Source organism: Alligator mississippiensis, chromosome 1 (genome assembly GCF_030867095.1).
Source record: "Alligator mississippiensis isolate rAllMis1 chromosome 1, rAllMis1, whole genome shotgun sequence".
NCBI lineage: Eukaryota > Metazoa > Chordata > Crocodylia > Alligatoridae > Alligator > Alligator mississippiensis.
Window position 1 is genome coordinate 300223883 of NC_081824.1, and position 27870 is coordinate 300251752.

General features: G+C 42.6%; 1 long non-coding RNA gene across 5 annotated transcripts in view; it reads left to right on the top strand.

Annotated features, from left to right (window-relative positions):
• The window catches only part of LOC106740463 (uncharacterized), a 74416-nt gene extending 49901 nt beyond the window's left edge, over nt 1-24515 (top strand). For 4 of the 5 annotated variants that reach the window (XR_009459101.1, XR_009459100.1, XR_002090148.2 and 1 more), the window contains one exon: nt 11418-12580. This is a non-coding gene — a long non-coding RNA (uncharacterized LOC106740463). Of the gene's footprint in view, nt 1-11417; nt 12581-23987 lie in introns of those variants that run through there. The other variant, XR_009459099.1, reaches the window with a different exon arrangement.
• The last annotated feature ends 3355 nt before the right edge of the window (nt 24516-27870 follow it).

The window sequence follows — 27870 nt, forward strand, 5'->3', positions numbered from 1 at the left end:
CTGTATACCCACAGGGATAATTCTTAGTGCCGAAGCACACACAAAAAAAATCAGACCTTTGGGTCATGACACCTTCTCCCTGAATATGCCATACCTAGGGCATTAGAGCATTGTCCTAAAAGGTGGAAGACTTGGCTTCAACTCCAACTGTGGAAGTACTTCAACTTGGTTCTCCTACATCCCAGGTGAATGCTCCAGTCACTGTGAGACTCAGGGAAAATGGGGGATGGGGGCAGGTGGGCAGATTCTCCTAGATATGCTTTGTAGTGGGGTTGGCGATAGACATGCTCCAAGCATACCTACTAAATCAGGCCCTGTAGGCCAGACCATCAGGGAATAATCTGTTTTGTTAATCTTGTCAGGGTTTAGGTGTGAAATAAGATGCTAAGCAACTCAGCATTGTTGAAACTTGGGTGGTTCTGGGTGTACTCAGTGAGAGACATGAAGGTGCCTTGGGGACTTATCTTCCATAAATGTAGGCACTTAGAACATTTAGGCACCTTCAGGGTGGGGGAGAGGGTTTGACGATCTAAATTTTGGACCTTGGCCTCTTGTGTAATAGACAATGAAGCTCTGAGTGAATCGAGCCCTTGTCCTGCAAATACAGCCCAGGCTTTGAGAGTCACCTTGCACTTCAGCACCAAAAAGAACATGTTTTTAATGGAGCAGTTAAGCCCTCAGGGATGCCTGGGCAACTCTACTACCTTTCTGTGGGCTTCTCTAGGGGTGGCTGAAGGTCTAATCTGGCTTGCACCTCTGCTGCTAGTGCTGATGCAAGAGATAGAAGGCTCCCACATTGCCTGTCAGAGCCCAGGGTGAGTTTTCAGGGCTTGGAGCAAGAGGAAATCCTCCCCAGATCTTTTATATCAAACTAAACAAATTTGGAAATCAGTGAGACACAATGGATACAAGATCCTGTGCGTTGCTTCTACAAATAAACCTTCACTCTCTACTGACACTTTTCACTGAATGTCTGCGCTTAGAAATATTTAAACTTTTCTTTTGCAATTTGCACAATAATATTCCTGCTCTGAGGGCAAATGGGCTGCATTAATAGGACTGTAGCCACTCTCCATGGCTGGTTCTTATTTTTCTCAAACACTGTCACCCAATCCTACTTGAAACATAGCTCAGGAGAGATTATGTGACTACGGACGTCATTGCTGCTAACAACTGCGCACTTGGCTTTGTGTTTTCTCCCCTCCTTTTTTGCCAAGTTATCCTAAGAGGCAGTTTCTGACTGGCAATGTGAAATGTTACCTTTATCACTTCTCCACAGCACCAACAGTATTATAGGTTGTCAGTCTAAAAAAAGCAACATTGTAAAACTGTGCTGAGGAGAAACTGCAGTCGAATCATAGGCTCACCACACTGTAGAATCTAATAGATGGGAACGACCCATTAGGCGTTGACATAAATGCTGAGCAGTTCATTTCAGACAACTCTTACTAAGCTAAGCTTGCTTGCATATGCATATTCATTTAAATATCAATGTAAACATTCATATAAATATAAATATATGTATATACACACACACACAAACATATGCACAGGGACAGTACTGTGCATCCCAAACCTCGTGCAACAGACCCTTAAACACAGAACAATGAGGGGGGGAAAGATTGCTCACTGCTCAAACATCACTAGTGACGCAAATCTCTAAGTGGGTCAAATGGAAAGTGATGTTAATGAGTTTACATGAGAACAAGTTAAAATAAATGGTGGTGAAAGGAAAGGAAAAAAGATAGGGATTTGGGAGGGTTAATAAATGAAGGACTGAGTATCTGCCTTCACCTTAAAATAGAGAATGTTATTTCTTAACTAGAAGATATGAAACAAAATAGGAAAATAGAGAGGAAATCATCAGTTGAGGGCAATTAAAAATAATTAATGAGCAAAAAGATTCCATAATGAAATGTGATTCTTGTGGAAAATGCATATTTGCTGGCACTTGGATATCCTGTAACCTATCAGTGGAATGAACGATGCTGTACTTACATCCAGGCAAACCTTTCCTTTGCTGGTATTCCATTACAAATATGCACACTATCTGAGGACAGTCGCAGAAGTCAGCAGTTTGATTTTGAGACTGTTTGCAGTATTTCAGGAAGCTAGTAAGAGGTGCTGACAGCTTTGAATGTCTCACATTCTTTTCAAAATTAAACAAATAGGTTTTCAAAATTAAACAAATAGGAGACCATGCAATTAACGCCTCTATCTCCTTTAACAGAAAGAAACACTGTTCTCATGCCATCCTCTCATAAGATAATGCTATAATAAATAGTGCCATCCAGCACTGCTTTTCATAGAATCAGAGAATCATAGAGAAGAAGGCCTGGAAGGGACCTCTAGAGGTTATCTAGTCCATCTCCCTGCCTGAGGCAGGATCAACCATATCCAAACCATCCCATACAAACCTCAGTCTAAACTCTACATAAGACTAACCTCAACCCTGACCCAGTATAGACCTAGCACCCTAATCTTCCACAGGTAAAGCAAGGGAACCACAGAAGCCAATGTCCTACTTCTATAAAATGTTGTCAATATACACTCAAGAGATCCCGGTAGAGGCCATGCCCCCTGCAACAGTCCATACCAAAGGCAAAAAACCCCACAGTCCATACCAATCTGAACATGGGGCAAAATCCTTTCCTGACCCCAAATATGGTGATGGGTCTGACCCTGAGTGGAGGGGCAAGACCCTTTAGCCAGGAACCTCTGGCTTCGGTGCCAGCAGGAGCACTGGCACACTCCAGTCAAAGTCCCCAGCCTTGGCTGTAACCAACACCCAATATCTCTGGGAAGGCTTAAAAACACCCTGACATATATAGCAGAAAAGGGGTGGGGTAGGGGCTGGGGCAACCAGCAAGGCCTGGTAGAACATACACATAGCTACACCTATATCTTCCCTGATTAGTGGCTGTCCAACCTCTTCCTGAACACCTCCAGTGATGGCGTGTCCACAGCTTCCCTCGGCAGACTATTCTATGCCTCATTATTCTAGCAGTAAATTATTTTTCTGAACATCCATATCAACATGTCACTGGGTATGGCCGTGGCCCTCAGCAGTCAGGTGCCTTGTGGGTGTGTGCCGTGAGGAGGCTGGACCTGTCTGGTCCAAGTGCTTGGCCTGGATTGCCCCGTTTCTCGCCTGCCACATCTTGATGTTGAGTATCACTTATTCGGTAGGTGGTCTGCCAGCCAAGCACTCATCCTCAGGGTCTGTCATGACAGTCCTTTTCTCAGGGCTCCTACCTCCTTTTACATCCTATCTACATACCAACCAGATGGAACCACAATGGTTGATCCCAGTGTCTGAGTCTGAAGTTGACAAACATTCTGACTTCATGGCCACTAGGCTTGGGGTTATCTCTAGGCTGGGTCCAATGGGCTATATTACTTGCTCAAAACAATGCTGTCTGTCTATCAGTGCTCAGTAAAACTTCTAGAAATTAAATCAGGTGAATGTCCTGGCCCTGGAAGCCCATTAAGACCAGGGATCCTGGCCCTCTAAAGAAAATGTAGGCTCTAATTGAGTTCAGTTTCTTTGTTGTCCGGACTGCCTGATCCAATAAAAAATAAATAAATAAAATAAAATAAAATAAAATAATCTTCAACTGAGTCAATTGGCCCCATGTAATTTTTTGTCAGTCACTCAACTAAGCAAATAAAAAGTTTCCTGGATCTCTTGCTGATTCTGCAGACCCTCTACTTGAGGACAACTCCTTGGCCCTGCCTGTATTTAATTAGCCCAGGTTCACACTCATGAGACTTCCCCAGCGTGCTAAGCGAACCTCACTCAGTAATCATGATTCAAGGTCCAATTGGGGAAGACTGCCTGCTCCCCTCCCTAAAGGGGTTGTTGAGGCTGGCCATATCTGCGCTCCCTGCTGTGTGGAGTGGAAGAAAGAAAGAAAAAACCCCAAAAGAGAAAAAAACCTTGTTTTCACTGGAGCCATTCCTTTCAGCAACTACCTTCCTCCCTGGCTGTGAAGTCTGGTGAGGTTTCCCCAGAGCCTCCAGATGCTGCAGCCTTTGTTGGGTGGCAAATGGGATCACCAGGGGCTCTTTCAAGCTCCCAGGTTTGGAGCCAGCTCCCTTCCCCTTGCTCTGGGGTTCTGGCCACAGGGCCGGGCTGTGTTTCTTGGCATATGTTGCCTGGCCTTTGCCTCACAGTCCTGCCACGCTTTACCGGGCTTTCCTCAGGGCACCTTCCCTCTCCCTCACAATCCAATCTAAACTTATTTTGCTGCAACTTCAAGCCGTTGGTCCATGTCCACATTGAACTTCATCCTGTTAGCTCTAGCCCAACTTTCCAATATGTTGAGATCCTTTTGAATTGCACTCGCATCTTCCATGCTTGCAATTTTTCCCAGTTTCATGTTGTCTGCAAACTTGCTCAAGAAGCTTTCTCTGCCCACATCCAATTGTCAAACATGTTGAACAGCACTGGGCCCAGGACAGACCCCTGGAAGACTCCACTTGAAACTTCCTGCCATTCTGACTTGAACCTGTTAATAATTACCCTTTGCTTGTGGCTATTAAGTCAGTTATCTATCCAACTGACAGTCGTCTTTATCTAGCCCACATTTCTCCAATTTATTTATGAGAAGGTCATGCAGGACCCTGTCAAAACCTTTGCTGAAGTCCAGATGCACAGTGTTCCCTTCGTCCACCCAAGTAATTACTTTGTCAAAGAAAAAGATCAAGTTTGTTTGACACGATTTATTTTTCATAAATCCATGATGTTAAATATTTTCCATGGGCATTCTGTCCCATGAAAAAGCAAATGGAAGGAGAAAAGAGCAATCAAATATTAAAAGATCAATCAAATATTGAAGTCATGGAATTATGCAATTCCCCTCTCCCCCCCCCAAAAAAAAACCCAACCCCCCCACAAAAAACAGAGAGAGAAAGAGAGAAAGGGAAGAAGATCAACCTACCTGTCAGGACAAAAAAGTGATTCTACAGGACACAGGCAAATGAAGCTGTACAATTTGTGTAGGAATCATTCAAGATCTGATATGAGTATGTAAGTGCATTTTATTGTAGAAGACGGCTGGGAAAAAGAAATACTGGAAGATGCTTTATTATAAGCAGAACTCTTAACCCAAGTGCCAGTCCTCAAAAAGGAAGGCTTCCCCTCCCTGCAACTGACTTCAGTTAGAGAGGCTGAGGAAAGCAGCAAACTCTATGGCTAGTGGCAATAGCTGCCCCAGAAGGAAATACAATCACAAAACTCACAGCAGTGCAGTATTTCTTCAAAAATTGTACGCTGCTTGCACAATAAGAAAAAGATGTTGTAAGATAATGGCAATATCTATAGGCCAATTGCAAGTGTGGTTGCAGCACATGTAGGCACACCCAAGAACCAGTAGTTTTGATGTAGCTTGCTCAGATACCAATAGCACTGAGCTCATGAAAGCATAGACTTCAACATGCACCAGCTACCTGAGCCAGTACCTAAGGTTCTGGACAGGTTTGTACAACCAGCATTCTGCTGCCAAAGCTTCACTGCTGGTAGTACCCAATATAGCTAGATCGAAGCTGATGTAGGTATCCCTAAATGTGTGGCAATAGCACCTCAGATTGTAGGGTAAACATGGCCTATGGTGCTTGTAACAACACCACCTGGCAACTCACACCAGAATGATGAAGCGCTACACAAGCGTTTCCCAAAGTTGGCAGGGCAAGCATGAAGGACAGAGCAGGGATGGATGATGTATAAATTCAGGTGAGACCTTGAATCTCGATCTCCAGCTCTCCTTTTGTATGCATGTCCCACTTCACCTTTACCTCTCCTTGCTTTTTCCACTGCTCTGCAGCATCTCAGCCCCCTTTTATTGCTTCTGCAATTTTCTCCTGGACTGTCCATTTTGCAGTTTACCCATGCTTTCTGAAAGGCTATGTATCACGACCTCTTGCAGGGAAGCTGTACTGTGTTGATCACCACCACAGTTCAACAACTGTGTGGCACATTGTTCAGGCTCTCTTTCCATTTCTGGATGAAATCTCACTAAAATATACAGGAATCTTAGGAGGAAAAGCTATTCAATTACACTAATTGTCATGTATAATTCCACTCTCATAAATATGTTGGCAGACCACTGAGGACAAGTGGATCTGAACAGCACTTCTAACTGATAAAGCGATGCAATGCTAAAAACTCGTCCAAAAGATAATATGATGGAAGCAGTTAGTTGAGGGAAAACAGAAAGATAAGTTAAATTTGAATAGTTGTTTGAAAGCATATGCTGTTGCTTTGCATCACTAGCCTAGACAGTGGGTATCCCAGTTAAAGTTCTGTTATGGCCTAAAGATTACCCAGTCAAAGGCTAGTAGGACTATTATTAACTCTGAAGTGATATACAGAAGAGATCTGATCACTCACAGAGCTTACAAAAATACTTTTTTCTTTTATACCAGATTACTTTAACCTTTCTGAAAGAAAAATCATTTTCAAGAGCCTGGAAAAGCTAGAGGATAAATTCTGATCTGAATTATACTTGTATGTTGACACTAAATACAAAGTTAAACTCAGACCAAATTTTGACCCGATTCAGCTGCTTTACCTTATGGACAAAAATCCTCATACAGCCACTTTGGTTCAACATTGAAAATAAAAATTTAACCAACACAATTATTTTGCAGTAATACAAGAATAATAGTCACACAAAGCACAAAGGAATGTGTATTAAATTTGAAATCCAGCTTTGAATTAGCTGTATATTTAAAGGACTTTTTTTCTAGTTTGACACACTATTATGTAGGATACATTATTTTATTTCTAAGAAGCTTTGTGTAATAAGGGGCTAAGCGCAAGATAGTTAAAACTAATATTTGTGTATGGAAAAGGATAATGAGGATAAAAATAATAAGGTTAAAAAATTGGTGCTTACAAACCTTTAAAATTGTTTCTGCTCTTACAGATTAAACCTGTGAGAATATAGTAGGATTTTACTATATTTCAAGGGCTTTAGCTTTTAATATGAAACACTATACAGAGAGTGCATACAGCATATTCAACATAAAGGACTTGCTAAATACCCACAAGAGAAACTGGTTCAAAATCTCTCAAGACTGAGTTAAGACGCAGACTGAAAAACTCCCAACAAGTAGGAATCTCCATCATCCCTTGGAAACCTTGGATTAATGTACACTGAGGCCTCTCATGGTATTACGGTAAACCTTGTTGTTTTGAACACATCCTGCTTGACTGACTGTATCCAGTGAAGTGAATTAACATTTCCAAATACTCTGTCCCAAAGCAAATCGGGTCTTGTGTGAACACTTGGATGGATTATTCAGAGATTCTGCTTTCGCGATCCAAAGCCATAGTCAGGAACACAGAGGGATCTTCTAACAGATGTTATTATCCACCACTCCTACCCCTTTTCCTTGTTGTTCTTTTACTAGTCCTGATCCCTGCCTTTTTCACAAAATCCCATAGGGAGAACTGCTCCTTAAGAAGTTCCTTCCATATTACTGTGGCAGGCTGATCTAGTTTGCTCCCTTCCACAACAGGCTGACAGCCCCATACCCTCATCATCCCACACCCTCACTGCCACCTCCATGGAAGAGTATTCTCTCCTGGTCACATCTGCCTTACACAGAGTCAGCTAGACACCATGAACCACCACTGCAACCATGGATTTTAGGTTGGTTGGTTGGTTGTGGGGGAGTTTTTTCCTTTAGAATTGCCCAGAGGGAATTGGTCATGAAGATTTAGTATCAAAAACGTTGGTAGGTAGCACACAAAGGTAGTAGGTCTTTTTAACAGCCATGCCTGGATTCTACCCTTTTCCCAAGACCTGTCAAAGGTGATGGGTTTCATGGGTGCACCGGAGGGATAAATAACTCCACAAAGGCCCCTGACATACATTCATTTAAAGGCACCATGAGATCTGACCCCCAGTCCCAGCAGTCACACCTTCTGCCATACCACACATGCATGGCAGGAGCCATGATTTTAGAATCAGATCCAATCATGCCCTTGTTACTCACCAGTGCGAAGCGAGCCTGGGATTAGTAACTGGTTAAAAGCTGAGTACTCACAGTCTGGAGTGACCTGGAGCTGTCCCGGGGCCTGGGCTGACAATCAGCTAATTGTTAGCCTCAGCCCCAGGACAGCCCCAGGCAAGTTCAAGACCCTGGGCTGTCCCAGACCTAGGGCAATTTGAGGGCTTCGCCACAGGGAATTTAAACCCCAGGCCTGCCAGCTTGGGCAGGGCTGCTGGGCATGGACGATCAAAGGCTCCCAGCAGGGGGAGCCAGGAGCTTCTAATCCTCTGTGCCTGGCAGCAGAGAGTCCCCGGAAGCCCTTCAGCAGTAGGGTATCTAGGGGTGGGCAAGCAGGATACCAGCCAACTTAGGAGTGGCACCAAAATCATCCCCCACCCCCGTGGAGTCTGTGCCCCAAGAGAAAAAGCAGCCCCGAGCCATTGCTCTTGCAGCAGCTGCAGCTGGGTGCACAGTCACTGCCCTGCTACTATTGCAACAGCCAGGGTGGGAAGACCACACTGTGGTGGTGGTAGTAGCAAGAGCAATAGGGGACTGTTTTTGTGTTCTTGGTGTAGGTAAGGCCCTGCCTTTCCTTACCCCTTTCAGTATCCCTGCCTCTGGTGCTCAACAGCATCTCCCCAGGCTCCACCTGTGCTCCTCCACTGCCCTGTAGGGTTTACTCATGGTGCAAATCCTGCTTGTTACACCTCTGCCTTTTGGCTCCCTTCCTAGGAGCCTCATCCCTGACATGGGGGAGTTTGGGTGCAGAGGTTATATTTGTCAGCAGGGAAGCTCCTCAGTTTCCCCTGCCAGGAATCCCCAGGGCAGCCCCAGGGCCAGCCAGAAAGCCAGGGCTGCCCTGAGGCCCAGTTTTGACAATTGTCAGCCCTGGTCCTGGGGCAGCCCCAGACATGTCACATGTTCAGTTTTAGGTGCCATTATGTGTGGAACATTTTTATGACTGGTTTGCCATTTTATGGTGCCTTAAATTGGGTGTATGTGTAACACTCTTGCCACTTATATCATGAATAACATGTTAATGGCAGCATAAATATAGAGTGTAGAAGAGCCCAAACTGAAATGCATGGAGTTTGCTGGCACTTGAGTTCTCCCAGAGAGCAGATACTATGAACCATGGTGTCTGTGAGATTGGATGATTGACTTATTTTCTTCTTTCTTAGTTCTGCATGACCCTGTGAAAATAGTTATGCACACACTTTTCAGCTCCTGATTTAGAAGGTTTGCAAGGTTTAGATCAACATATTCAAACAATATACAAGTCAGTTTTGAATAATCAACCCACTCTAAGCTAAATCTTCATGTTATGGCATAATTGCTTTAGTGTACATTTCTATTTGAGGTATGCACTTTGCATGCCACCACGCACACACCCACAAGAAGCTGTCAACTGGAAACCAACTGGTACAAGGAAAGGAGGGCACCTATGGCAAGAACCTGTAGTAGGGAGGGCAGAGTAGTCAACCTTAATGCCACAAATGGGTGGAAACAGCAGTGAATGACAGAGGGGAGCAAAGAGCTTCTTTTCTGCCCTCAGCACCAGCACTGGTGTGGGAAGGACAAATGAGTGAATAGACATTCCTAGTTAGGATCCATTCAAAAAAGCTGAAATAGTTCGTCATTACAGTAAGGCAGCCACACCTGAAAAAAAAATCGCTGCATATTAGAAAAATAAAGGTTGTTTATAAATCAAGCTCAGTTCAAATTAATACATATACATTTATGTATATAAATTATTTCTCCCTATTGATGCAGAGACATATTGCTGACCTCTGTTCTGTGTAATGGCAATCTGTATTTATTCTACAAAAGGAAATAGTTTTTCCTTCATGAAACCAGAATGTCAAAGGCCTCAGTTTATTGTCTTCAAGAAATGACATGTAGCCATTCTCATTTACTGGAGATGCACAGGCCAAAACAAACATTAATATGACCTAACCATGGCAGAGAATAAATTAATCTGTTTGTCATTATGGTTCAGTATAAGCTAGCTTAAAGGACATTTGTGGGGGACTGCACCTCTTGAGCTTTTTAGGGAAGATGGTGAGAATTCCTTTCTGTGCTAAAACATATAAAACCTGTGCATTAGCAAAGACTTTTTTAAAGCTTTTCTTTTACGGAAGGAGCAAGGGGCAGTCATCAGTAGCAGATAAAGCTCTAATGCAGTGATTCGCACTTAGGGTGCCACAGCACCTTGGGGTGCCTTGAGATCCTTTCCAGGGTGCTGCAGGGTGCCAAACAATGTTAGCGCTGTTAAGTTTACAACCATGATTCACTAAATAACCCAGAGATTTCAAGTAAAAATCCATAGTCGTGGTCTTTATGAGTTCTTTGCAACAGAAAAAATGCTCTGTTATTTTCTATAGTAAAAAAAAAAAAGCATAACACGAGCTAGCACTTTCCAAAGGGTAACTTGAGTCTATCTGGGGGTGTCTGGAGTCTGTTTAGGGGTGCCTTGACTCTAAAAGGTTGAGAATCACTGTTCTAATGAAACAAAATCTTCATTTACCTGAGGAGCAGATAAGCTTTTCTCCTGATTTAGATCTGAAAACCCATTCTGAATAAACAAGCACTGTTTCCTCATCAGACTTGCATAGTGACCTCTGAACCCCTTAAACTACAGACTATGGAAACGTGGGCTCTACTCCTGATGCCTAGTTACTGGGTGACTTGGAGCAAGGCAGTTTGCCTCCTGGTTTTCTCATCTATAAAACAGGAATAATGGTACTGGCTCCTTTGGTTTGTCACTGTTTGAGCTATGGATAAAAGGTGCTGCTTTAAATATTACCATTGATATGGCATGTGGTGCACATTGAAATGATGGTGGATCAGGTCATTCTGAAGGGAAAAATAAAAACTCAGTAGTGTACCAGCTCACTGACAATTTTCACTAGGACTGAACCAGCAAGAATCCTTTGGGATCCTTTGACCCCAGCTGACTTCCTGCCCCTTGGCAGGGGGCTGGACCCTATGATCTTACAAGGTCCCTTCCAGCCCTAATGTCTATGAAATCTATGAAGAATGAGTTATTTCAGCTATGCCAGCAAAAGAATGAGAAAAAATTAATTCCTTCCACAAACTTGGCAGAATACAGCTGAAGGGGAATATGAGAGACTAGCTCTTAGAAACCCCCCCCCCCCCCCAAGAAAAACTTGCTCCAGTGAGTTTCTTTCACATTTATCCAAAAAGGAGAGAGAAAGACTAACATAATGGTGACTGTAACCAAAGCTGGAAACAGATGAAGGTACCATAATTTCTGGACAGCAATTAAGCAGTATTATAGATTTGGGAGACCAAAATAATGCTTAGCTTTACATGTTCAAAGCACTGTATACACATTAACTAATTAACCTATCCTTATGGCAGAGTGATCACATATTTTTATCCCCATTTTACAGATATGTAAGGAAGGAAAAGGAGGAAGGAAGTGACTTCATCAAGGCTGCACAGCAAATAAGTTGCAGGACCAGAATTAGGATTCAAGCCTTCCTACTTTCCCATCGTGGGTTCATTCCTCCAGATCACCTGGCCTTTTGTAAGAATGATGGAATATGAGAAGCTGGCTAAATGTGGAAAAATTAAACCACCAGCATTCCACACTGGTCTGTTACAGAAGGGAAAGAAACAAGTGCAGAGATATTCCATCAGTGAGGCCTTTGCTACAAATCCCTTCTCACCTCGCTATCAGCAGTAGGATTCAATAATGGTGAATTGACCTTATTCCCTGCCTCCCCTGCCCCCCCCCCCTTTATTCTTTGTGATGAGGAAGTTTGATCACTCCTTGCTGACAGTAAAAGAAACTTGGAATGTGACAAGATAATGCTATCTCCACTTTACCACCATAATAAAAGCCAAGCAAGCTCACATTATACACAGGAGCCCATTTCAGCAACACAAACTCACCCACTTATTTTGCAAGATGATAGCATTTAGAGTTTGAATCAAACAGAGCAGAAACTTAATAGTATTCTTTGTATAGTATTATTTATCTGCCCAAGACTAGTCAGCTGAAATAATCTAAGATTTTCACTATTTCTTCTGTCCTGATAGTGTATTTACAATAGTATGCTGATACAACAAATGTGATTCCCCATTTCAAAAGCACCTGCAGTTGTCATTGATAAGAAAGGCAGGTTGCTTGAATTCCTGAAGCACTTTCCTGTTTATAATAGCCTGCAGTACCTTTCAATTTAACATATCGTTAGTGACAGCTTCTAGAGACAGGCAAGAGGATAGAATTTGGGGAATGTGAATTCTTTTTTTTTTTTTATATCTCAGACTGTCACAAGCAGTGCCATAATGCAAAATGGAATTACAGCTGCATGTAAATATCCATTTCTGATGGATGTAGCAAGTGTCCATAAAGAGACCTGACAGTGCTGCTTTATGTAGCTGAAACCACTAAGGTACCATCAGGGAGAGGTATATTCAGTTCAGTAATGTGAATTTTAGCTTCTCTGACCATGTTTGTTATGTAAAATATTTTTGATCCAACTAAGATTCATGTAGAAGCAATATGATAGTAGCATAAAGGAATGGATGACATAATGTATGAGATTTATCCAGGCTGGTGTGAATGATTTTGGGATTTGTACCTTCAAATCTTTCTTTTGTTTCTGCTTTGTCTCTCCTGTTAATGGAGATTCAGATTGGTAGGGAGCACAAACCAATGTTAAACCAAATGCTATTCCTGTCTCTCTAAGGGAACATCTACTGCAGTGGCAGAGTGCTCAGTCCTGTCTCCAAGGAAATGAACCCAGAACACCTGCTCCTAGTCTGTCTGCATCAACCTCAGCAATGAGAGAGGAAGAGAGAACATATTGGAGAGCACTCATGACCTGGGTTTCCACTGTGCTCAGAAGCAGTGGCGTGGGGTGCCTATGGGTAGGGAGTACTGAATTCATGGTGAAAGTGGGGTGTGCTGTGGTCCCTTTAATCTTGCAGGTTCCCCTGCACCCTTCCCCTCACTGATTGGTGAAGGGTCCCCACTTGTGGTTTGCTCCTAATCAGCAGGGAAGTGAAAACTGTGATTTTAAATATGGTGCTGTTTTTGCCTCCCGCTGCTGATTGGCTCACGGGCTCCTGTTTGCTGCTGATTAGCCGGGAGGCAAAAACAGCACCATGTATAAAACCACAGTTTTAGCTCCCCTGCTGATCAGGAGGGAGCAGTGGGGTCCTCTACTAATCAGCAGCGAGGTGGGGAGGCAAGGAATGAGGTGCACGTGGGGGAACGTGCAAGATTAAAAGAGCCTCTGCACACTTTACTTCCGCCATGAATTTGGTAGGTCCCTACCTATGGGACATCCTCGCTGCCTCAGTCCCAAAGCTGATGTGCACAGAGTGGGAGTGGACAGGCAGGGTTTATTTCCTCAGCAGCCAGACAGAGAAATCTGGTGCCATGATGTACGCATGCCATAACAGACCCTGGAGCCCACTGATTTTTTCCATGTTGCTAGGTTTTGATGAGCAAATGGTGTGTGTATGTCTGTATGTACAGTGCATTGTGGGCATAGCTGAGCTATGCCTTGCTTTGGCTAAATTGTATGATCTTAGCTCAGATGAGCTAGTCTAACCTGAGTAACACTTTTTCAAACCCTGGCAGGGTTTAAAAGTTTATTGGAGCCCAACAGACCTTTCTTCAAAAAACAGAAATCCAGTTAAGTGGGGCCAGCTTCGAGAAGTGTAAATTAAATCAGCTGAAAGTGTAACATGGACATTAGGAAGGCTAAGAAGGAACAGGAAGAATAAAGAGCCGAAGACAGACCAACACAGAAGAAAAAAAATTAGGCACAATAGAGGCATGATGCTTGCAAGAGAATTGCTGGGTACCCAGAATTGCTGAGGAGTTAGGGGAGCAATTAAACAGCCAAAGCACATTTGAGAGACACTGTATTGAAGCAAAGAAATCATTTAAAGAGCTAGAGAGAGATTTGCACCAAGCCTAGAATTTTCAGGTAATTAAAATGAGAAAATATTAGAAATTGACCTGTCAAAATGGATGTGCTGGAAGTAACAGATAAACTGAATTAACAAGTCTTTAGGGTCCAGATATGTACGGGAGCTTTCAATAGGAGTTAGATACCAAGACCTAGATTGAGATGATACACATCCAAGAATTTCAAAGCAATTTAAGAATGAAGTGGCTGAACTGCTAACAGCAACGTAGAATCTTATATTAAAATATCTTACCCATACCAGGACATAAGAAGGAAGAAAGAAAATGTTATACATGTCTTTAATTAAATATGCTGATGGCCTCCTGGCAGTAACACAAAGTACTTAATCCTATGTGAGTACCAGGAACAGGGGGAAAGATGGTAATTAAAAACAGAATTAGAAACCAGGCCGTGTGTAGACAAAATGAGAGGCATGCGTGCACGACACTTTAAAGTGGGCTAAATGCTTTTGCACCGCTTTAATGGTATCAGTGTTTGCACGCCTTAGCGGCGTATTGTGCATTAATTCCAGCTGCTGAAGGAAATTCAGCACCTTAAATGACTTGGGGTGCAGCAAGCTAAACTCCTTCAAGTTGAATTTGCATTGAATTTAGCCCCACCCAGTGTACCTGATCTGATCTGATCTGATCTGATCTGGCCATGGCCCAGCCCCACATACTGGCTCCAACCCGAACACTGGATTGTGCTGCAGAGTGACCCCACACACTGGCATGCTGAACTGTGTCGTCAGGCCCACAAGGATCCCCACAAGAAATCTGGCAGCAAGGGGGCTGTGGCAGCATTAATTTTCGCAGCTCTGTAAGCCATGCAAGGTGGTGTTTTCTGGTGCATGGGGCCAGAATCCAGATATTTAGTGGCAGGGGAGTGGTAGCAGTGTTAACTGCCATGGTTCTGGAAGCAGCCGCAATTAATGCTGTCACTACTCCCCTGACACTAAATTTCTGAGCCTGTGGGGAACCCCTTAGGCCAGGTGACATCACCTGGGTGGATTTGGTCCATGGGCCAGAAGTTGAGCATTACTGAGCCAGATGAATATGATGCACTATGGACAAGTTACCACAGCTTTGATAAAAGAAATCTGTGCCTGTCTATTATATTAAAATTCTTTGAGTTTGTCAGCAAAACAATGCATAAAGGGGAGCCAATTTAGTGAGATATTAAAAAGCTTCTAAGTCCCGTCTAGAAACTGTTAAGAAAATGAAATAGTCAGGAGGTAAAAGGAAAAGAACCATCATAGGTTAGAAGCTGTCTTGCCCCAAACCAATGGGATTAGGAAAAAAAATCCCTTATGGACAGGTATTTCAAAATTGTTCACTACAGTGGATATCATCGCCTTCCTTTGAAGATTCTTGTGTTGGCCACTGTTACAGACAAATTAGCATGGGGCTAAATATACTGCTGTTCTGATCTCTGAAAACAGTGCCTCAGTCTTCAGTGAAGATGACAAAGATGACGCAGGAGCTGTGGCGGGCCAGTAGGGGCGCTCGTGCGTTGAGCCACCCACCTCACTGCGCCCGACCACCTTCCAGGCTCTGAGTGCCTCCCTGGGGGTGTCTCACGTCTGGCCGACCCCCTTCCTGGAGCACACCCGCTAGCCTGGGGGTAACACTGCCACTACCCAGGGCTCTGGACTGATTCTGGCTCTGCGCATCCTGGGAAACACAGGCCTAGTAGCCCTCGAGGGTACTTGATTCACTTCAAGAAGTTGGGATGCTTCCCTCAGTCAGAAGCACAAGTAGTGGGCTCTCTATTGTTAACATTCTTTGACCAAGTAACAAAGGCCTGTTATGATCTTCCCTGTTCATTCAGTAATGATATTTATCCACATTTTCCTTTGTTGGCCTCCCTTTCTTCTTCCATTCACTTTTCCTTGCAGCATGGTGTTGGCCAAATTAGGAAGGCTCATAATAAGGTCAAACCAACTCAATGTGGGGTTCTTAACAATTTCAAGGAGGCTTTCACATTTTCAAACAGCCAAGAACTTGTCTTTAACTGATTGTTCTGCCCTATGAGCTGTATTCAATATCCTTAAGAGCTGGCCACACCAACCCTTTTTGAATACTTGTACAAAAAAACCCAGCAACTACAGGAAAGATCAGCATTTGTAGAATAGCTGGGGGCATATATAGCCACAGCAAACAGCTCTGCAGTGATGCCAAGGTGCTCCAGCTGTTTAGTACACTTTTTATTTCAAAGGGCATTGCTTTTCTGATCAGTTGTGCAGGACCACTGAATTCCAGCTGATTGGAAAAGTGGTGCCCTCTGAAGTAAAAGCCACAGCCAACAGCTGAATGGCTTGTTTTTGATTTGGCCATATGCTGCCAATTAAGGGGTTTGTGAACCACCCAGATACAACTGATCCAGGTTCCCAGTACTCTGGGTCCAGCTTTGATATTCAAGTAGGGTTGTTGTCATTACCATTAATCTAAGAAGTTGATACTTTATTTTGATGGAAATATTACTGCCCTTGAAGATCATGGACAGTTTTTTCCAGTGCTGCTGTTGCTATTGCAAATCTTGTCTTTAGTTCTTTGCCAGTTCTACAATCTTCTTTGATATTGTCTTTTAAGTATTTAAAACAATTCGTTTTTCAAGGCTCCTTCCTTCAAGTAAATACAGGCATACATGTTACTTATATAATGGAAAAGCCAAAGAAGTGATCTGTTCAACTACAGACCCATTAAACTTACCTCAGTTAGTACACAACAAGAAGAAAAAGTAATTTGAGCTATAAAAATGAATGGGAAATGGGATAAAATACAACATGGGTTTACCAAACATGGGTTCTGCCAGACTAACCTGATCATCATTCACTGAAAAAACAACTGAATCACTAGACATGAGAAATGCAGTAGATCTGATCTATCTCGACTTCAAGAAAAAATCTGCCACACAGTAAACTATTAGTTAAGGTGGAGAATATGATAATTAGTACAAGAATCTATGGTTATTAAGGAACTAGCTAAAAGGGAGACAGCAGCTGGTTGTACTGAAAAGGACTATTGGACTAGGGAAGATTATGGGTGCTGTTTTTTAAGTATCCATCTCGAGACCAATCTTCTTAATGATCTTTCTATAAAAATTAGGAGTGTCTTAATGAAATTTGCTGCTGACACAAAGCTGGGAGACACAGTCTATGCAGAAGACAACTGGGATATCATATAGAAAGAACTGGATGATCTTGGGTATTGGAAAAATAGGAAGGGATGGAATATAATAGTAATAAAATACAAGGCCATTCACATAGAAAATAGCAAGATTTTCTGCTATACCATTAGAGATGAACTGTTGGAAACAACAGAGGGAAAGATTTGGGTATATTAGCTGACAAGATGGCTATGGAGTACTCTTGTGATGCAGTTATGAAAAGGGCAAATATGATCCTAGGCAAGAGATTTCCAGTAAAGAAACAGAAATATTAATGTCACGGGCAAGAGACTGCTAAGACCTTATCTGGAATACAGTGTACAATTCTGACCATGCACAAAAGATGAATTCAAACTGGAACAGGTAGAGAGAAGGGTTTCAGAGACAATTTGGAAAAGAGAGAGCCTGTTTTAGGTGAGCGGACTAAAAGAGATTGCCTTGGTTAGTCTAGCAAAATGAAAAATGAGAGGGGATATGATTGCTGCCTGTGAATATATCACAGGAGTAAATGCATAGGAAGGCAAGGGAAACTGTTTGAAGAACAAATTTGAGTTAAGTACAAATGGGAGTAAGCTGCAACAAGTAAGTTTAGGCTAGAAATTAGAAGATGGGATGAGTGAGATTTTGGGACAACTTCCAAGTAGAATAATGGGAGCCAAAAAAAAAATCTGTTTTTAAGATGGAGTGTGATAAAATTTAGGGTAGGATTATATGACATGGCAGCCTGTAGTAGAGAGGACCATTCAATGATAGAGGAGGCCCCTTCTAGTCCTATGTTCCTACCTTCTGGTGCCTTTCTCCTCCCCTTCCCATAAACACTTTCTAAATGCTCTATTTTTGAAGGACATTACACTTTGCCTTCTGGACTGGTGACAAGGCACCATGATGTGGATATGAGTCTTTGACTCCCCAGGAAGTCCCATTTTACCATTAGCTGACTGGATTTCACCCAACCTGCAGATCTTTCACAGACTTTCAGTTAAAATAGGCCATAAGAGACCCCTGTAATCATCTAGTGTGACCTCCTTCATTACACAGGCCATAGGGCTGCTCTCAATTAGTTGCTGTTTGAACTAGAGCATGTATCTTTTTGCTTTGCAAATCCAATCCTGATATTTCTGGTGATGAAAAATCCACCACAATGCCTTAGTAAATTGTTTCAGTGGTAAAACACTAGGGCTGTGCAAAACTGCACCGTTCTGTTTTGACTTGCATTTCGAAGTTTCGATGGAACAGCATTTTGTTTCAAATTTTGTTTCAATTCGAAACCACTGTTCTGTTTCGTTTCGTCAAAACAGTTTTGCTGTTTAGCCCATAGGCTATAATGGGGAAGCACAAAATGGCCTGTAACTTTGTCATTTCCGGCCTGATTTGGATGAAACTTGCAGGAATAGTAGCCCCTTCTGAGGGCACAAAGCTTGCCAAGTTTCAAGGAGACAGGTGCAGGGGTTTCAGGGAAACTGTACCTCAGAGTCTTGAAAGCAAAACACTCATGTCATGTCTAAGTGTTGAGTCACAGCTGGGTCAAAACTGCAGGGATGCTAGCCCCTGCTGAGGCCACAACGCCTGCCAAGTTTCAAGAAGATCGGTGCAGGGGTTTGGGGGGAACTGTACCTCAAGCTGCTGACAAGCAAAACTCTTGCCATGGGTGACACTGTGTGTGTTAAGGCACAGCAGAGTGACAGCTGCAGACCTGCTAGCCCCTGCTGTGACCACAAAGCCTACCAGCTGTCGAGGAGTTCGGTGCAGGGGTTCTGGGGCCCTGCACCTCTAGCTGCTGACAGACAAAACTCGTGACATGAGTGCTTGTGGGACTGTGTCTGTCTTGGGGCAGAGTGGGATGAAAACTGCAGGCCTGCTAGGCCCTGCTGTGGCCACAGAGCCTGTCAGGTGTCAAGGAGGTGGGTACAGGGGGAATTTGGGTTGTGGGGCCCTGCACCTCTAGCTGCTGACAGGCAAGACTTGTGACGTGGGTGGGTGACACTGTGTGTGTTTTAAGGTGCGCCCTCACTCAACTGACACCAGGGCAGAAAGCAGGGCAGTTCAAACAATGCTGCCTTTTATGCAGTTTTTCCATCCCTCCCCCAGAGCACTGGGATTGGAAGGGAACCTCAGGAAAGGGTGACAGTCACTGGCCAGCTACACAATCAATAATGAGAGCACTCCTTCCCCCTCGCTCTCCTTTAGTTTCTGTTTCCCTGCAGGCAACCCCAGCTTGAGCTTTGAAACTCGAAACATTTCGAAAATTTCGAAACGTTTCAACTTGCCTCGTTTTGTTTTGAGGCTGTTTTGAAGCTCTCTGTTTCATTTCAATTTTGCCGTTTTGTGCTTGAAACTTGTCAAAACAGCATTGAAACGAAACTGCCAGCAAAATTTCACACAGCCCTATTAAACACCCTCACCATTAAATTGCTAGTGCTTTACTAGCTTCTTTTTAACATATATCCACAGACTGCATGTGTTAGTCACTCGTTAACAAAATAAGGGGTCAATTACTAGACTAGCTGAACTAGAAAAACCTGAGGGCTATTGTAGGGAGAGCCCTCTGTAACAAAAGTATGAGCCCCATCCTTCCATCATTGACTTCAAATGTTGCATCCAAAGTGACTGTATGCCAACTTTTTGGCACAGCAACATCTTTAAAGCAGGACTTGAAAGCCTTGTGATCATGAGGCTCAAATTAACATTTCAAACAGGAAAAATCATTTTAGGGATGAATTACTAAGAGGACCTCCACTCTTGGTCATGTACTTACCATTCTGCTGTCATTCCCTCCTCATCTTTTATTGTGCGCTTGTGTAACAGCCATACGTCTTCTGTGCCCTAAAATTGATTATTTCTCTCTCAACAGCCTCATCCATTAGTGACGCACATAGATTCAAATGTTGTTGCTTCTACTTCTCTTTTTTTTTATTCCTCCTAGTTTTTATGACGCACGCACTGAGAGTTGTCATTATTCTATATTTGCATGGATTAAGCTGTCTTTATCATCTATTAACTTCCAAATGATCAAATGATCAGAGCCTTTTGCATCCTTTCTCATTGTTTACTCTGGCTTTTGTCATCCCCTTCAGATCAGCACTGCTGTTGCACGTTAGTATGAGGAGCTCAATGCCTGCACTCTGTAGACCGTTTAAGCATGCTTTTTGTAAAAGTAAGTGCATCTCCTAAATATGCATTTTCATTCACATTCATTTTTCTTGGTCTCTTCCTTCTGCTTCAACAAGCCATTTAGGACTCCTCTCTTTTAGTCCTTTCTTTATTTTTGGCCATATAAAAAGTTATGTATGGAATGAAACACACAGCCTGGTCTTTATTTTCTTCTTTGATTCTTGAGTCTTTTTCCTTAGGCCACTAAGTGCTTTGACTTCTTTCCATTTGAAAGGCATGTCATTATTAACCTGCTTTTGATAGTTCAAAATAAAACAAAGAATTGAAAAATATAGAATATGTTAGAGGAGGCAGCATTTCTAGGGAGAAAGACAAGGGTGATTTAACAGGATTCTTCCTCACCCACCTACAGTCATCCTTAATTTGTATAACTGTAGTTTTGTCTGCATTACAAAGAAACTTTGTATATGAATTCACTTGTAAACAGGATGGTCCGTAAATCTGGCAGTGCTTCTGCGGTTTATAATTAATGTGGTTCAATTACACACAAAAACATTAATTGATAACTCATTAAAAAATGACCTATCAGGAAGATCCTATTAGGAGTGACACTGCAAGTGAAAGGATTTGTAGATGTGCTGAAATATGACTGGCAGGTTAATGTGCAACCTGCACTACTGGATATTTTAGTCATATTTTGGATACTCTTGAGAATTTGAAAAGCTAGAACAGTCCAGGAGATACAATTTTTTTATCCTGTAAAACCAGGAAGACAGAAATCATCACCTCCTTCAACATTCCTGAAGCGGAGCTGCATGAGGCAAGACCAGTCAGAACTGGACTATCTCATGTGTCTGTGGCTAATTATAATTTCAAAACAGTGACAGGCCCCTGGGAAGCACTGTTTTCTTGGGGGGTTTAGCACTCCACGTTGCCTGGCAATATGGCCACAAATGGATTGTATCTTTCTATGTTAGGTATGTGACTTGCCCCACCACTATGGTATCAGAGTACCTTGCAGTTTTCATGTCTTCATGCTCCCAATATCCCCATAAGGTGGGGAAGTGTTGCTATGTGACTTGGCAAGGCTCAAATTACAAGACCATAGTACAAGAGAGGGTTGAACTTCCAAATTTGGCTATCACACTGACCTTTCGGCCAACTAGGCCTGGGCAGTGTTTGCAGAGCTGGTGCTGTTGCCACGGTATAGACTCCCTAGGGGAGTAAACAGGATGATCACTATAGCCAATGGTGTTTCTGCAGTTTATAATTCATGTATGTTGCAGGGGTTACAATTCTGTTGTCCCCACTAAGCTGTCCTGCTTAACAACCAACTTATTCTACTCCTTTGGACCATGCTCTCAGACCTTCTACAGCAGTGGTAGAGACAACTGTCCTTTCTTCCATTTATGCATACTCTACTCATCCAGTTCAACGACAGATTTAAAGCAACCTCCAATTTTATATGCTTTGTTGCACATATAAACAGAAAACACCACTAAAGCAAATTGCATTAGTCATGATTTGCCACATTTATCTGAGGAGAAACTTCAGGGACCAGATCTTCCTGTGTGGGCAAAGGAGGTAGTGTTTATATCAGGGATAGCAGACAAACGTTATGATGCCGAGATATTTTTCCTTGGGCCAATTACATTGATTTTACAGCCAGGCTACCTCCCTGGCATGGCACAAAAGGGTCCTGGACACGTGTATTGTGTACTAGCAGTTGAGGAGCTACTGAACTTCTCTAATGCCACATGACTCATATTCTTTGGAAACACTGCACATATTGTCAAGGGTATTTGTTACTCTGTAAACTGATAGAAAATTCCACAGATCCTTTGCAAGAGAGCCAGGATGCATTAATCATTAAATATCATTAGATATTATGCAATTCACTGCCTTAAAAAACATATAGCTAATTTGCATGCTGTACATTTGGTTAACTGCATGCATTTGCATGTAGAAAGAAGAGGATTGGAGCCTGAGCTGGGAACCAGGGCTGCCTCCTCTGAATACACTGGACATGTAGGAAGCTACATGGCTGTCCATCGCAGCTGGAACATCACTTTAGTCACTTGGACAAAAAGCAAAACTATGAGAGACAGCCAAGTAGCCTGAAGACTTGTACTGAGCAAGTGCTTGCTGTTTTAGTTTGCTTTTCTGCCCCGTCTTCAAAGAGCCAGCTACTCTTAGTTGTGGTTGCACTGATAGTATAGTAGGGAGATTTGCCACTGATTTCAATGAGTGTAGGGCAAGAAGCAGATATATTGCAATGGAGGTGAAAATACTAGTAACTTATCAGTGATGTTATTTTGTCAAATCTAGAGTTATGGAGAGGGGGGTTGAGAAATAATTTATTCTTTGAAAAATCCGGTTTTTGCAGCAGTCAGAATTATTTACAAATAAATGCCAAATTCAGCAAATACTTTTGGCTAACAAATATAGGGAAAAAAGAATTTTCAGAGAAGTCAAAAGGTTTTATTTAGATGTTTTCAGAACTAAACTTTTTGAATATTTGCTTTTAAATAAACTGTATTGGGATTAAATTCAACTAGACATAATTTCTAAAAGAGTAAAGCAGTACCCCAAATGAAATATTTAATTCAACAAAGAACAGCTCTGGGGCAGAGGATGTTTGCAAGAAATAAATAAAATAATTAATTTGTTTCCATGGTTCTAGCTTCTCAGAACAGGCAAAAAAGTGATTTTCATTTCAGCAGCTGTGAGTATGTTAATCTTTCCTCAGCATTGCTAGTGCTATTCATAAAAATATCCATAATAAGCATGAATGAAATCCAGTAGAAAGGTGCATAGAAGCATAGGTCCTCTGACATGTCAGCGTTCTATATTGCTGACTACAGGATGTAAAATGACTCCAACAACATTTCCGGCACCTCTACATCACGGATTCTGCAATAAGAATAGCAACAGCAAGTAACTAGAGAACACCTAGACACTGCCTTCCACTAGGGCAATACAGTATCAGGGGAATCCAAGGCTTCAGTCTGAAAACTTTCACCAAGCCCCAACAGAGTTCTCATAGATAGTATACTGGATTTCCCCCCACATTTCCTCACCATTGTGTATTAAGAGTATTAAGTAACCAATGGTTTCCATCTCATTGAAGCAACTATTTACACATCACCCTCAAGAAGCCAAAGACAGGGTAAATTTTTGAGACTGACACTTTTATGGGACTGATCATGTATTATCTAATGGATGAATTATCAGTAATTATTTAATGATGGCTGCAGGGATAATAGATTACACTAAGTTAGCACTACAGGCTTTCACCTCACACTGCAGTTTCTATCACACTGCAGAAATTAACCATGTTGTCATCTCAGAATACATTTTCATTGCTATCAGACCTTAGAGTCTATAGTCTTCAATATGCACTGCAAAGCACAAAAGAGTGAAGGCCTTATGTTTAGCTGGGAGAGAAAGATGTAAGACATGTATGCAGGAACTTGTAAAACTAGTCAAGCACACGAGAGACAAACATTGCACATTCTCTCAAGCATCCTGCCTTCACCCGCAAGTGAGAAAGCACGTTGAAGGACATAGCTTCCAAAAAAAGACATAGTCCAAAGAAACCTGGCAGCATTGACAGTATTTTCCTCCAGGCACAGCACAGTCAAAGATGGTGCATGGCTACTGCAGGTGAAGTCCACCTACTCAGTATTTGCAAGGACGTCTGCAAATACTGTCACAAGTCGACTCTACCCATACTGTTGTTTGTTCTTTCAGGGTGCGTACAGTGAAGGCCCAAGCAAAGCACAAGTGAAAGTCAATGGAGCCTGCTCCACAATGAGCTGCAGAGCTCAAGGGACATAAAGCATGCACTGGTAAGGAGATGGTCAAGCTATCAAAGAGGAAAGGCCTAGTTTGTATTCCCCTGCCTCTGGTGGCAGACAGCAACTACCAGAACATAGGCACACCCAGGTTTGTCTTGTGGCTTTGCCCACCAGCAGTCAACAACCTGGATCCAGCAGCTCACTGCATCAGAGTTGTCAACACAAGAAAAAAAATCTACTAACAATCTGCAAACTTTTTGCTGGCAACCAAACTTTTTTGGTAAGATATGTTTTTTACTGACATGTATTTCACCTAATGTACATGTAACCCTTCTGCCAGACCCTGAATGGCAGTAACAAGGGACAGGTTCAAGTTTGGTTTAGGACCAATTTTTTACATCTAGTCTCAGCTGGCATATTTTATATATGACACGTAACATAAATGATGCCAAATTGACAAATAAAGTCTTACTTGACTGCTGCAATGGTTTTATACTGTCCTGACCCCACCCCAGGAGTCCCCTATTTACCCTCATACCCCAAAATCCTGGCTACCTCCTTCACTATGCTACGCCCAGCCCAGCCCAGCCTTCAGTCTTACCCCACCGGCTCTGCTCCCCATCCCAACAGAGACCCCTACCCACCACCTCTATTCCCTTCCACCCCTACAGCTCTGTAACTGCAGCTGTCCTCACCTATGAATGGAAACACAATTTTAAAAAACAAACTTTAACTGTTGTAGTCTTTCAATAATAAAGACTATAACAACGGAAGGCTTTGCACAAAAAATGACAACACTCCCTGTGCCATCAAGGAAACCAACATCTTACTTATTTGAGAGGATTTATTTTTAAAACATTTTTTAAAGCCAATCACATGGGGTTTTTTGAAAGGCTGGGATTATAAGAGGTCTTTGGGGAAGGAAGCCCTTTTGCTTATTATCCAGCAGTCTGGGTAAAATAGTATATCAATGTTGCTGTTTTACTGAGAACATGCTGTCTAAAAAGAGCTCAATTACACCAAAGCTTATCAGACACAAAAGTCAGTTTTCAGATAATCAGAGAGTAACATATGGATTAAACCTGTCAGTTAATTGAAAAGGCCAAGGTTTAAAATTACAGAGGTGTGCATTTAGTGGAGCAATACTTAAAGAAATAGTGCCAGCTCGAGGGGCCAATAAAAAGAAAAATGTAGCACAGGACTTGCAGATTCTGTAGCAAGTATCAAAACTTAGAGTATGAGTAATTTTCTTGAGTTTTAAAAATGTTTTCAAACATGATATGGAAAGTGAGTGAAGTCCAGGGAAAAAATAAATCGTGTCTTTTGTTTCTACAGATAGAAACATGAACTTTAGAGTTGTGCAAAGCTTCGGTCCCTGATTTGATTCGGCTGAGATTTGGCCCAATTCAGTGGCTGAATCTCCGAATCGAATCAGAGGACCCTTTAATCTGTTCAAATCAAATCAGAACCCTCTGTATCAATTCAGACAGGGAGACAGCTTTAAATGTTTTTCCTACATACCTCTAGGTACCTCTAGGTACCAGGCGACTTGTGAATGCTGAGGCAGATGGAGCATCCCACAGGAGCACAGGGGGGTCCCCAGCTCGCTTGGCAACAGATCGGAAGTGGACCAGAAGTACTTCCGACCCATTTCTGGGTCCACCGGGGAGCACGCGGGAGGGCCTCCCGCACCCCCCCGGGTTGGTGACTTGTGCCTCCTGGGTCTACTGTAAAGCATACACTCATGTACTGCACAGTAAAGCATCCCCATCAACATGTGTGCACCATTTACTGCGCAGTAAATTAGTCTACTGTGCAGTTAGCTACTACCTGTAAATAGAATTACTAAACTAACCGAGCAGTAGATACTGTGCAGTAGTGCGTGTGTAGATGCTGACCAGGAGCAAATTTGCTCCTGGTTAGCCCCAATACCAGGGGGCCACAGGGGATGGGGAACTCCCTCAGTCCTGGCACTGCTCAGCTCCTGGCTCCAGGATAGGGTAGCTCTCTGTCCCACCCCACGGCTCCATCCCAGCACTACACAGCTCCTGGCTCCCCACAGGAACTGGGAGCTGAGGAGCCCTAGGACTGGGGAGCTGTCTCCTTTCCCACCTATCCAGGGGCTGGCTGGAAGCTGTTTCACTTCTGGGGCAGCTCCCAGCCAGCCCTTTGCTGGGCAGGGAAATCTATAAATATCATATTTATCACATGATAAAAAGCTCCAACCAGCTATTAAGTTAGACCTCAAAAATGTGTACTAATTTTATAGCTAGTTGCTATCTGGCTTTAATTTGCATGTGTAGCACGGTCTCCCTTGCAGCTGGAAGTCCTGGAAGCTGCCAGGACTTCCAGCCACAGGGGTGCATTATGCCCAGCATGAAACCCCTGAGCCTTGGGGATCAAGGCTAGAGCCCAAGGCTCCAGTATGTGTGATACTCCTGGGCCCACATGTGCAGCTAGGATTGAGAATCTCAGACTTGACAGGGCTCTTGGTCTCAGCTGTGCTCAAGCTTGAAATCCCTTCAGCAAAGGGGGCTCCCAGTCGTGGGCACCTGTTTCCCTCTGTTGCAGGAGAAACTCAGGATCGGGCTCCCCCTACACTGGCAATAAGCCACAATGGAGCCTAATGCACAATCCCACAATCGCACCTCCTGCCATGCACATGCAGCATGGCAAGAGGCTCAATTATGTAGATCACACGTTAGATACAATCCTGCCTTTACCTGCTTGTGTAGAGGGGCCTGATCTTATACTTCTTGCCCATCAAGATTCATTTTGCCCCAGCTTCCCTTGATTTTATTACAGGAGAAAGAATTTTTCCATGTTGATCTGCAGCACAGGAAACAATAAATGACATCTGAGACTGGTTGATTAGAAGACTTTAAGAGGAGACATTTAATTAATGTCAAAAGTTGCTGACTGTAATCTGACTAAAGTTCCATGAGATTATCCTTGCTGTATACAAAATTACAACACAGGAAAAAAAAATCAGCTTTTAATTCCTTTCTGAAAAGTTGCACTGTTGCTTTTTTTTTCTTACATTTAATAGTGACATACATTGTGGAGGGTAGTTGAGATGAAGAGTTAAACAGAGCATTAAACACCAACTTAAACTATTCACACGCACAGTTTTTATATACGTGCATGACAATGGGCCAATATATAAAACAAATGATGTAATACTGAATGAATTTCTCTTGCATGTTCAACCAGAGAATATCAAAACCCATTACAAACTTTACAGCTAAACATACCTGAACTTGGTACACGGTACTCAGGTACTGAGTACACAACATACACAGTACTCAGAACTGGAATATTAAAAGTTTCATGGCTTTGCTCTAACATAAATCATGCTAGTACACATTCACAAAACATTTTCTTTTCTATTGAGAATTGCAAAATTGAAATCTAGGGAAATTATTGATTTTCCTTCGTTCTTCTACCAAATTATGTGACATCCATGTGAGAATGCATTTGGTTTACTTGAAAATTGATGTGCATATAGATCTAGATATCAAACAGATATCAAACTTGCTTTGAGCTCCATAGCCCATTTCATTTTTTTCACATCATTTTTGAATATCTCTCCGTTGTAAATTAATGTCACTAAGTTCTTGTGTCAAGTTTTAAAAGACTAAGACCAAATGAATAAAATATCAATTTTACAGGGCAATAGTAGTGCAGTGAAATCCCATGGTTAGTCATATATTTGTGAAGCATTTTAAAAAATAATCAACTAGTCATGACAGTCTACGTGCCCCAAGAAACCAAGGAAGAAACTGAGGCATTGAAAACTTTACAAGGTGCTTAAAGTCTCACAGGAAGTCTGTGAC